General features: G+C 38.3%; 1 pseudogene; it reads right to left on the reverse strand.

Moving 5' to 3' along the window:
- Positions 1 to 3,427: 3,427 nt before the first annotated feature.
- On the reverse strand, positions 3,428 to 5,540 carry LOC143670629 (heat shock protein HSP 90-beta-like; annotated as a pseudogene).
- Positions 5,541 to 13,500: the final 7,960 nt, after the last annotated feature.

Consider the following 13,500-nt stretch of genomic DNA (forward strand, 5'->3'; position numbering starts at 1 on the left):
TCAGCTTCAGCCCCACCCCCACTGGACCCCTCCAGCTTCCCAGGGGAAAGGGAGGCAGGAATGATGATGCAGGCTGATAACTCCAAGATCTTTTTTCCTCCCTGCCACTGGCAAAGTTCTGTTGAAAAGAATAAGGAAACTGGTAGGTCTGGCAAGGAGATGGTCTCCGGAAAAGAAGGCAGACTCCAGGTTCTAGCCAAGAACCACAATGGTGTCGACCCATGAAAGGCCATGCTTGCCAGGATGGTAGGAGATTTTGGGGGAGGGCAGAAGAAATATTGTGGTTATTGGCTCTCTTCCTTAGCTGTTTTTGAAGCATCCTGGTTAGCTGATTACTTTTTCTACAGATCTCTCCTGGTGATCTCTTTCCACCTATAACTTTAGATTTCTCTTTCTTATTGAGCTTTCTCCTGAACATCACTTCAACAAGTGGCTATTGTTCTTCCTGTACCCCTTTGCTCAGTCTAAATGTTCTTTCATTCCACATGGCACAGGAAACACCAGGCAGTTATGTCCTACAAACTTCTCTAAAAGGAATTACAAGGTGGGAAAGAAACACTTTTAAACTGACACTAGAGAGGACTGTTCCTAAACCCCATTACCATGCATCATTCTTTATCCCATCTTCATATTGCCAGATGATGTTTCTCTCTGACCCCAGAAATTAATCTGCTTTTCCGCAAGCCTTTACCTTTACAGGGGAAAAAGAAACTGTCACTTCAACAGTTTCTGTATCCAACAGAAACCAGTACCCAAAATCCATCTCAGGCCTAAAGAGCGGAAGCCAATTCCCAACCCATACAAGCAAATGGAAAAAGACATACTATTAGCTCTTCATTGCTCATTTTAGATTGTGGCTTTAGCTTTCCATAACTGTAGGACCCATTGAAATATCCCTCTCCTACCCAAAAAAAGAGACCTTGTCCTCAATGATGATTTTAGGCTGACAGTACAAAGAATCAGAACACACTTGAAGTGACAGGTTCTTTTCCCCCTGTAAATATAAAGGCTTCCATAAATGCAGGTTAATTTCTAGAACAAGATACTTAGGGTGTCGTTTAACACCTACTAGTAATTAGAGCATATGGTGAGGAGTGGGCAGCCTGCCACAGAGTCACTAGTTTTATTCAACCTTAACCATTTCAGTGTAAATCACAGAAACTTTTTTCTACCACATATCATCACGGGCCATTCCTATTTCCAACCAATTATGTCTTCCTAAAATCCTTAAAATTAAGGAACAGGAGACAGAGAGAGACATACAATTTTAATGTCCCTCACAAGAGATGTCTACTGGTGGCAGTTGTTCAACCAGAGGTGGCACAGTAGAAGATAGATGAAGTCAGAAAAGCTGAGATTCAATATGAGCTTCACCATATGCTGCATCTTCCATTCCCATATCACATTGTCACAGAGCTCTGTTAATTCTTCCTTCATTACAGCTCCAGAATGCATTCTCATTTCTGTATGCTTCTGAAATGCTCCCTTTCTTGGTACTTAATTCCCTATTCTTAGATGTCTCTATTTTACCTGTTCCCTTGCACACTGTGGCCAGAATAACTTTCCAAAAACAGCCTTCTTCTAGGATAATATTTCCTTGCATAGAAGTTTTCAGTGGCTCTTCATAACTAACAACTTGAAGTTTAAATAGCCTGACTACACATTCAATAACTTCCACAATTTGGGCCCATGCAGCCTTTTCACAGAGAAATAATCTGTTTAATGCTGTGATAAAGAAAGCATAGGCAACTGGTGAAGGCCAGAGGCAGAGTGCCTAACCCAGCTGCTTGCTATAAAGAAGGCGCAATCTGAAAAATGATTAAATATTAGTCAAACAAAGGTTAGAAATGTAGGAAATAAAAGTTTTTGACTTAAAATTGTGGAACTGTAATCCATATCAAACTGTGAAATCTGTTCTATAACTACTTGTTACAATGTACTTTGAAATTCCTTGCTTTTTGTATATATGTTATATTTCACAATAAAAATTATTTTTTAAAAAGTGTTTGAGAAAGAGGAGAGTGTTCATTCATTCCTTTAACTACTATTTATTGAGGCCTATATTATGATTGGCACTGTTCTAGTCACTAAAAATGTCTCAGTGAACAAAGCAGATGAAGTCTTTGCTCTTATTGTACATATATGTTTTGGGGAGATAGAGATTGAAGGCATATATACCAGGTAATATGAAAAAAGTAAGGAGGAAAATAGGATAAAAAGTAGAGGATAAGAGTGATAAGATTTTGAAGGTGCTAATATAGAATGAATGGTGATGGCTTTTGGATAAGATGTGAAGAAAATGGAGGGAGCCATGTGGATATCTGGGGGAAGAGAAATTCAGGTGGGAGGAAGAGCAAGTGCAAAGATCCTGAGGTGACTATCAGGTGCTTGGTATACTCAAGGAACAGCAGGGAAACCAACGGCTGGAGTAAAGTGATATAAGGCCTTAAAGGTCATGGTATGGGCAAAGGGGAAAGAGAAAGAAACAGAAAGGGGTGGAAGATTTGAATTAAGATTAATTTTGCTGGGATCATAGAGAGAGAGAGAGTGAGAGAGAGAGTGAGAGCGAGAGCGAACGAGAGAGAGAGAGAGAGAGAGAGAGAGAAAGTGTGAGCATGTGTGTGTGCATGTGAAGTAGCTAGACATGAAGCTAAAGAGGAAGGCAAGTATCAAATCATAACTGGACTGTAAACCATGTTAAGGAGTATTCCCTTCATTTTTCCATGATAACCATTGAAAAATTTTAAGCCAGAGAGTGACATGATTAGATTTACACTGCAGAAGGATCACTTTGACAATAGTGTGGAGAGTGAATTGAAGTGGAACAAGACCAAAGGAAACCAATTAGGAGACTTGCAGGGTTTACAAATGGCAGGGTATATTTGAGATACTTAGGAGGTAGAATAGACAAGACTTGGTGTTCGATTAGGTGTGAATAGTTAAGGACAAGGGATAGTCAATGATGATTTCCAGATTTCAGGAAAGAAATTATACTCTGTATTGATAATTAATATTCTACAGTTGTCAATGTTGTCTTCCCAAAGTCTCTGGCCAGAACCTATGTATCCTATTAGGTATTATATTCTTCCCCTGTAATTACTCTCATGATAAGAATTTATAATCTCAGTGAAGGGACAGGATGACAGTAGAAACTATTATTTTTTAATTACTATTTTTAAATTACATCTTCTTTATTTGTGTACTTTAGTTTCAGAACAAAATAAAACAAAAAAAATCACAATACACAACATCCAACCCCATTGTCAAATGAGATGGAGCTCATGGCCCTTGCAACCCGCCTTAAACACAAGGACAGAAAAGGGGAAAACCCCCAGTAGATAGAGCCAGATGGGACAGGGCTACTTGGGCTGCTGTGGGAACCAGGGCAACAATACAGAGTTGGTACAAGGTTTGTGGGTAGAAATACCTAATCTACTTCTTCCATGTGAGCTGCATCTTCTCCACCCTTAAAGGGGGGGAGGGATCTTATCAGGAACAGCAGCACTTGGTTCCTCTGCTGTCACTTCATCATCCTCAATGCCTAAACCTAACTTGATCAAGCAGGAGATGTGGATTGAGTGGGTCTGGGAGATGCCAGAGGACAGCAGCAAAGTTTCAAACTTTCAAACGACAGCACCACTAGGTCCTTTACTGACTTGCCATTCTTGTCTGCTTCAGTCTTCTGCTGCAGCATCTCCACAATGGTGTGGTCATGGTTGATCTCCAGGTGCTTTTTGGCCATCATGTAGCCCATTGTAGAGTTGTCCCAGAAAGCCTGGTGTTTCATGATCTTCTCCATGCTGGCTGTCTAGCCAAACATGCTAGTTACAATGCGGCATGGGGAAAACACAAGCTTATTGGAAATTGTCACCTTCTCAACTTTGTATCCAATATTTCCATCATAAGCTTGCAGAGATTTTCAAACTTGGCTTTGCTCTTCTCCATTTTCTTCTTCTCTTCTTCATCCTTAGGGGGTTCCATACCCTCCTTCGTAACTGAGATCAGGCTCTTCCCATCAAACTTCTTGAGCTGCTGTACACAGTACTCATCAATAGGCTCAGTCATAAAGGCCACCTCAAAGCCCCGCTTGTACACTCACTCCAAAAAAGCAGAGCTGGCCATCTACTCTTTGTTCTCACCAATGATAAAATAGATAGATTTCTGAGTCTCTTTCATGTGAGAGACATATTCAGAAAGAGAAGCCTCCCAGACTGGGAAGTGTGATAGCATAACAGCTCAGAAAGGTGTTGCCAGTTAGATAAGTCTTCATGGAGTCCAAACTTCAGGATTTTAGAGAATGCCTCATAAAAGTTTGGATAGTTCTTCTTGTCTTCTACCAGCTCAGAGAAGAGCTCATGGCACTTCTTCGCACTGTTTGCAAATGACCTTCAAGATTTTGCTCTGTTGCCACATTTCTCACGAAAGGTTCAGAATCAGGTCGCAGAGTCAACCACACCATGAATGAAGTTAAGATATTCTGGTATTAGTTCATCACACCTGTCCATGATGAACACACAATGGACATAAAGTTTGGTGGTGTTTTTCTTCTTGTTTTCAAAGAGGTCAAAGGAAGCCCGGTGGGGGATGAAGAGCAATGCCTGAAATTCCAACTGACCTTCTGCAGAGAAGTGCTTGACTGCTAGGTGGTCTTCCTAGTCATGGGAAAGGCTCTTCTAACATTTTCCATATTCCTTGGTGTGATGTCATCAGGGTTTCTGGTCCAAATGGCCTTGGTTTTTTTCAGTTTTCTTGATCAATGTACTTCTTAATCTTCTTGGTTCTCTTTTTCTTGTCTTTGCCACTATCATCCTCCTCATCTCAGCCCACATCTTCAATCTTGGGCTTCTCTTTAACATCCTTATCTTCTTCTTTCTCACCTTTCTCTTCCTCTGCTTCATCATCACTGATTTCTTTCTCTCATTCCTTCTCCAAATAAAGATTGATAGCGTAGCCTATGAACTGTGAGTACTACTGCACCACTTATTTGACCCTTCTCTCCTTTAATTACTCTGTCAGGTCTTCTTTAAGGGGCACTATCACTTTGATACCACAGCTAAAAGGCTCCCCATGTTCAGCACAAACAGTGAAAGAACCTCCAGCAAAAGACTACTAAGCATACTGCTCATCATCATTATGCTTTGTGATTACAACCACTTTCTCTGCCACAAATCAGGCAGAATAGAAGCCGACACCAAATTGCTTAACCAAGGTGATGTCTGCACCAGCCTACAGTACCTCCATAAATACTTTGGTGCCAGACTTGGCAATAGTTCCCAAATTATTTATGAGAACAACCTTTGTCATGTGAATGCAGGATATGTTCCTGAGGGTTGGGGATGATGTTAATTTTCAATTCTTTACCACCGTTCAACTTGGAGGAGTCTGTCCAAGGCATCAGAAGCATTAGAAAGCAACTCTTGAAGGAAAATTTCCTTGTTGGAATAGAAAATATCAATGATAAGAGACATAAGTTGGGCTATCTCTACCTGAAAGGCAAAAGTCTCCACCTCCTCCTCTCTATGGTGCACTTCTTTGGGCATTTTGAAGGGAACGAGCAGCAAGTACCGGAAGGCATAGTGGGCATGGACTGCATCCCACTCATACATGACAGAAAGGCTGCATGGGAATGACTCAAGAGTGAAACTACTATTTTTTTAGGCCTCTACTAGGTACCAAGCACTTTGCTGGGTGCTTTATATGCATTGTGATATCGAATTCTTAGAACCACCTTGTGGAGGTAGTATTCCTATATGGCAGATGGAAAAATACAGCCCAGAGAGTCAACTCACCCAGTGTTAAATAATTAGCAAATGGAAGAGACAAAAAGCGCTACATGAGGTACAATGAAATTCCAATGCAGTGGCTTTGGAAATCACCTTGTAATTTTAGAGCTTTTAACTTTCAAACTAAAAGGAGTAGCTATGCTAAAAGTAATCTGTGTTCTTTCTGAAACAATGGACAGTGAATTTTATTCTCTGCTGATAGGGACTTTGATTATGTGAATCATAGGACATCATTTGCTTTCTTACTTCAGTAGCTTTTTTATGGTTTGCCACTGGGTCTGATATAAAAATATATTGCCCACAATTAGGTTAATGTAACCTTCCTAAACTTTAGTACATTTATTTTTAATTGTATGTATATTTCCTAAACCAGCAAGCTAAGGTAGATTTAACACCTATTAACTGAGTAGACCTACTATATGCAAATCTCCACCCGAGGATACAAATGCACATGAAACAGGTATTCCATTCCCCAACCCAACCCCAGGAAATGAGGATTATAATGTAAGAACTATATGAGAGGCAGCAACGTGTAGTTGTTAAATGCCTGGATTCTGAAGCCAGATTGTTTGCCTGAGGTAATCTGGACTCCAACACTTGTCCTTGATATGGTGAAAAATCACTGGAGTTTGGTGTGAAAAAGAAATGATGAAGAGCTCCATTTGGTTAGAGCATAGATATGGATAAGAGGACTCAGAAAAGATGAGGGTCAGAGCAAAGTCACTCCAGAAATTTAGCCATGAATTTTATTTGGAAGATCAGATCCAGCGTTGCCACCCACTAATGTATCAAAAGTAATTAGTTACCCATAAGAGTTAAAGTACCAACATTTGCAAATAATTTACAGAAAGACAAAATCAATTAAGATAGATGAAGGGTTACCTATAATACTAACATCTTCACTACTTTTCTTTTCAATGTGCTCTCTTGAGTAAGAGAAAAGGTTGAATGGAGTTATGAGCTAGATTACTAAGAATTACACATGATTATGTATTCCTTATATATTCCCAGTTTTATTCCTAATTCATTCCATATTGGGTGACTATGATTATAAAGACTTGTAAGTTGGAGGCTTATAAGTTGTAACTTTACAGGTATTTCTTACTTTTTTACCTTACACATTGCTACATATCTTATTAGGAAGAAATCAAGGATAAATAAAGAAAGGATGTTTAATGTCTTTATGCTAATATTATGAGACTGTAAATCTTTCAATCAATAAGAAAAGATGAATGAAATTGAGAACATGAAAACAATAGGGAAAATCAATAAGACCAGAAGTTGGTTCTATGAGAAAATCAATAAGATTGATGGGCCCTTAGCAAGATTGACAAAAAGAAGAAGAGAGAGGATGCAAATAAATAAGATCAGAAATGGAAGAGGAGACATAACCACTGACCTCACAGAAATAAAGGAGGTAATAACAGGATACTATGAACAACATTATGCTAATAAATACAACAATGTAGATGAAATGGACAAGTTCTTAGAAAGGCATGAACAATCAACTTTGACTCAAGAAGAAATAGACGACCTCGACAAACCAATCACAAGTAAAGAAATTGAATCAGTCATTCAAAAGCTTCCCAAAAAGAAAAGTGCAGGACCAGATGGCTTCACATGTGAATTCTACCAAACATTCCATAAAGAATTAGTACCAACTCTGCTCAAACTCTTCAAAAAAATCGAAGTGGAGGGAAAGCTACCTAATTCATTCTATGAAGCCAACATCACCCTCATACCAAAACCAGGCAAAGATATTACAAAAAAAGAAAACTACAGACCAATCTCTCTAATGAATATAGATGCAAAAATCCTCAATAAAATTCTAGCAAATCAAATCCAGCAACACATTAAAAGAATTATACATCATGACCAAGTAGGATTCATCCCAGGTATGCAAGGATGATTCAACATAAAAAAAATCAATTAATGTAATACACCATATCAACAAATCAAAGCAGAAAAATCACATGATCATCTCAATTGATGCAGAGAAGGCATTTGACAAGATTCAACATCCTTTCCTGTTGAAAACACTTCAAAGGATAAGAATACAAGGGAACTTCCTTGAAATGATAGAGGGAATATATGAAAAACCCATGGCTAATATCATCCTCAATGGGGAAAAATTGAAAACTTTCTCCCTAAAATCAGGAACAAGACAAGGATGTCCATTATCACCATTATTATTCAACATCATGTTGGAGGTTCTAGCCAGAGTAATTAGACAAGAAAAAGAAATACAAGGCATCAAAATTGGAAAGGAAGAAGTAAAACTATCACTGTTTGCAGATGATATGATACTATCCATCGAAAACCCGGAAAAATCCACAACAAAACTACTAGAGCTAATAAATGTGTACAGCAGAGTAGCAGGTTACAAGATCAACATTCAAAAATCCATAGCATTTCTATACACTAGCAATGAACAAGCTGAGGGGGAAATCAAGAAACGAATTCCATTTACAATTGCAACTAAAAGAATAAAGTACTTTAGGAATAAATATAACTAAAGAGACAAAAGACCTATACAAAGAAAACTACAAAAAACTGTTAAAAGAAATCACAGAAGACCTAAATAGGTGGAAGGGCATACCGTGTTCATGGATTGGAAGACTAAATATAGTTAAGATGTCAATCCTACCTAAATTGATTTACAGATTCAATGCAATACCAATCAAAATCCCAACAACTTATTTTTCAGAATTAGAAAAACCAATAAGCAAATTTATCTGGAAGGGCAGGGTGCCCCGAATTGCTAAAAGTATCTTGAGGAAAAAAAACGAAGCTGGAGGTCTCACGCTGCTGGACTTTAAGGCATATTATGAAGCCACAGTGGTCAAAACAGCATGGTATTGGCATAAAGATAGATATATCGACCAATGGAATCGAATAGAGTGCTCAGATATAGACCCTCTCATCTATGGACATTTGATCTTTGATAAGGCATTCAAGCCAATTCACCTGGGACAGAACAGTCTCTTCAATAAATGGTGCCTAGAGAACTAGATATCCATATGCAAAAGAATGGAAGAGGACCCGTATCTCACACCCTATACAAAAGTTAACTCAAAATGGATCAAAGCGAGACTTCCGGAGAAGATGGCGGCTTAGTAAGACGCGCGGGTCTTAGTTCCTCCTCCAGAAAAGCAACTAAAGAAACAGAAACAATACGAAACAGCTCCCGGAGTCACGACAGAGACCAAAAAGACAGCGTACCCCATTCTGGAACAGCTGAACGGGCAGGGAGAATCTGCTGCGGTGAGCTACCCGAGGGGCGCGCGTTTTCCCGGCTGGGGCGGCTGGTGACTGGGGTCCCCTCCACGCACGTGGCTCCCCGGCCTGACTGGGAACGTTGGATAGCAGGGCCCTCCCATCACGCTTGGCGTTTCGGGCCAGCTGGGCAATTAGGACCGGCACTCTCCCAAGCCGCGGCGGCCAGCGACCCCCACCTCCACGCGCGGTTTCCCGGGCCGACTGCAGTGCAGACAGACGAGCGCCACGAGCGCCACCTACTGGGCAGGAAAAGAAAAACAGAGCCCAGAGATTTCACAGAAAAAGCTTTCAACCAGCTGGGTAACACACCCAGGGAAATCTGATCAAATGCCCAGACACCAGCAGAAAATAATGGATGACGCTCGGAAAATTGAAGATATGGCCCAGTCAAAGGAACAAACCAGTAGTTCAAATGAGATGCAGGAGCTGAGACAACTAATGCTGAATATACGAACAGAAATGGAAAAATTCTTCAAAAACCAAATCAATAAATTGAGGGAGGACATGAAGAAGACATGGGCTGAACAAAAAGAAGAAATAGAAAATCTGAAAAAACAAATCACAGAACTTGTGGGAGTGAAGGACAAAGAAGAAAAAATGGAAAAAACAATGGATACCTACAATGGTAGATCTAAAGAGGCAGAAGCTACAATTAGTGAACTGGAGGATGGAACATCTGAATTCCAAAAAGAAACAGAAACTATAGGGAAAAGAATGGAAAAACTTGAGCAGGGGATCAGGGAACTGAATGACAATATGAAGCGCACAAATATATGTGTTGTGGGTGTCCCAGAAGGAGAAGAGAAGGGAAAAGGAGGAGAAAAACTAATGGAAGAAATTATCACTGAAAATTTCCCAACTCTTATGAAAGACCTAAATTTACAGATCCAAGAAGTGCAGCGCACCCCAAAGAGATTAGACCCAAATAGGCATTCTCCAAGACACTTACTAGTTAGAATTTCAGAGGTCAAAGAGAAAGAGAGGATCTTGAAAGCAGCAAGAGAAAAACAATCTGTCACATACATGGGAAACCCAATAAGACTATGTGTAGATTTCTCAGCAGAAACCATGGAAGCTAGAAGACAGTGGGATGATATATTTAAATTACTAAAAGAGAAAAACTGCCAACCAAGACTCCTATATCCAGCAAAATTGTCCTTCAAAAATGAAGGAGAAATTAAAACATTTATAGACAAAAAGTCACTGAGAGAATTTGTGACCAAGAGACCAGCTCTGCAAGAAATACTAAAGGGAGCACTAGAGTCAGATACAAAAAGACAGAAGAGAGAGGTATGGAGTAAAGTGTAGAAAGAAGGAAAATCAGATATGATATATATGATACAAAAGCCAAAATGGTAGAGGAAAATATTATCCAAACAGTAATAATACTAAAAGTTAATGAACTGAATTTCCCAATCAAAAGACATAGAATGGCAGAATGGATTACGACCCAGCAATACCACTGCTAGGTATCTACTCAAGGGACTTAAGGGCAAAGACACAGACGGACATTTGCACACCAGTGTTTATAGCAGCATTATCTACAATTGCAAAGAGATGGAAACAGCCAAAATGTTCATCAACAGACGAGTGGCTAAACAAACTGTGGTGTATACCTACGATGGAATATTATGCAGCTTTAAGACAGACTAAACTTATGAAGCATGTAATAACATGGATGGACCTAGAGAACATTATGCTGAGTGAGTCTAGCCCAAAACTAAAGGACAAATACTGTAAGGTCCCACTGATGTGAACCGACATTCGAGAATCAGCTTGGAATATATCATTGGTAACAGAGACCAGCAGGAGTTAGAAACAGGATAAGATAATGGGTAATTGGAGCTGAAGGGATACAGACTGTGCAACAGGACTAGATACAAAAACTCAAAAATGGACAGCACAATAATACCTAAGTGTAATGTAACTATGTTGGAACACTGAATGGAGCTGCACCTGAAATATGGTTTTTTGTTTGTTTGTTTGTGTGTTTGTATCTTTTGTTTTTGTTTTTTTCTTTTTCCTCTATATATATATATATTATTAGTATTATTATTTTAATTCTCTTCTCTATATTAACATTCTATATTTTTTTCTGCTGTTTTGCTAGTTCTTTTCCTAAATCGATGCAAATGTACTAAGAAATGATGATCATACATCTATGTGATGATACTAAGAATTACTGAGTGCATTTGTAGAATGGAATGATTTCTAAATGTTGTGTTAATTTCTTTTCTTTTTTTTATTAATAAAAAAATTAAAAAAAAAATGGATCAAAGCTCTAAACATTAGGTCTAAGACCATAAAACAGTTAGAGGAAAATATGGGGAGATATCTTATGAAACTTACAACTGGAGGCGGTTTTGTGGACCTTAAACCTAAAGCAAGAGCACTGAAGAAAGAAATAAATAAATGGGAGCTCCTCAAAATTAAACACTTTTGTGCATCAAAGAACTTCATCAAGAAGAAAGACAGCCTACACAATGGGAGACAATATTTGGAAACGACATATCAGATAAAGGTCTAGTATCCAGAATTTATAAAGAGATTTTTCAGCTCAACAACAAAAAGACAGCCAACCCAATTACAAAATGGGAAAAAACTTGAACAGACACCTCTCAGAAGAGGAAATACAAATGGCCAAAAGACACATGAAGAGATGCTCAATGTCCCTGGCCATTAGAGAAATGCAAATCAAAACCACAATGAGATATCATCTCACACCCACCAGAATGGCCATTATCAACAAAACAGAAAATGACAAGTGCTGGAGAGTATGCGGAGAAAGAGGCACACTTATCCACTGTTGGTGGGAATGTCAAATGGTGCAACCACTGTGGAAGGCAGTTTGCTGGTTCCTCAAAAAATTGAATATAGAATTGCCATACGACCCAGCAATACCATTGCTAGGTATCTACTCAGAGGACTTAAGGGCAAAGACACAAATGACATTTGCACACCAATGTTTATAGCAGCATTATTTACAATTGCAAAGAGATGGAAACAGCCAAAATGTCCATCAACAGACGAGTGGCTAAACAAACTGTGGTATATACATACAATGGAATATTATGCAGCTTTAAGACAGAATAAACTTATGAAGCATGTAATAACATGGATGGACCTAGAGAACATTATGCTGAGTGAGACTAGCCAAAAACTAAAGGACAAATACTGTATGGTCCCACTGATGTGAACCGACATTAGAGAATAAGCTTGGAATATGTCATTAGTAATAGAGACCATCAGGAGTTAGAAACAGGGCAAGATAATGGGTAATTGGAGCTGAAGGGATACAGACTGTGCAACAGGACTAGATACAAAAACTCAAAAATGGACAGCACATTACTACCTAATTGTAATATAATTATGTTAAAACACTGAATGAAGCTGCATCTGAGCTATAGTTTTTTTTGGTTTTTTTGTGTTTTTTATATATATTTTTTGTATTTTTTACTTTTTTCTCTATATTATCATTTTATTTCTTTTTCTGTTGTCTTGCTATTTCTTTTTCTAAATCAATGCAAATGTACTAAGAAATGATGATCATACATCTATGTGATGATATTAAAAATTACTGATTGCGTATGTAGAATGGAATGATTTCTAAATGTTGTGTTAATCTTTTTTATTTAAATAATAAAAAAATAATAATTAAAAAATAAGAAAAGATGAGAGTACACTTTAAGTACATAGTAGGTGGTCAATGATTACTTGCTGATTGAATGAGTGAACTACTAAATCAAAGGCAGACTACTCACATTGGAATAAAACAAGGTGATTTTATAAGTTTTACAAATTTTACAAATTGCAGGATTAGTTGAAATGATGAGAAAAAAAATTCTGAACCACAATGCCTTGTTGGAGAGAGCTAGTGTCCAGTTATGATTACCTTCATCAATAGTTTTAAACAGGTTAAAGAGACAAATCAAATCCTGAGTATGTTCAGAAACTGATAGATTACTTCCATCAACTTCGTTTGCTCATTTAAAAAATCATCATTGGAAATGATTGAAAAACACTTAAAATTATCAGGTGAACCTCTTTTGGTTTCATTCAGAATGTTCAAGTTAAGTTAAATGGTTGATTTTATTACTCATGGTATTATGAAATGCTTCTATGAATAATATACCAAAAAATAAAACTTCTGCAGTGGATTTGCTTTACTTCCCTGAAAAATTTGTTTTGGGGTGTATCAAAATCTGGGTATATAAATGGAAGGGTTTTATACTTGTGAACATTATCTGTCATATGCTTCATGTCAGAAAAAAGGGTAAGGACTGCTGCTGTGGTCAATAGGAAGCCGTTGGTGGGGTATGAGTGGTGATGAAGCATGATCAGTGGGTTTGGGGTGCATGTACACCACATTATTGTGAGATGAGATCAAGGGTCAGAGAAACTAATTAACATCAAGGATGGCAGATATTTCAAGTCTTTG

The sequence above is a fragment of the Tamandua tetradactyla genome, chromosome X, assembly GCF_023851605.1.
Source record: "Tamandua tetradactyla isolate mTamTet1 chromosome X, mTamTet1.pri, whole genome shotgun sequence".
NCBI lineage: Eukaryota > Metazoa > Chordata > Mammalia > Pilosa > Myrmecophagidae > Tamandua > Tamandua tetradactyla.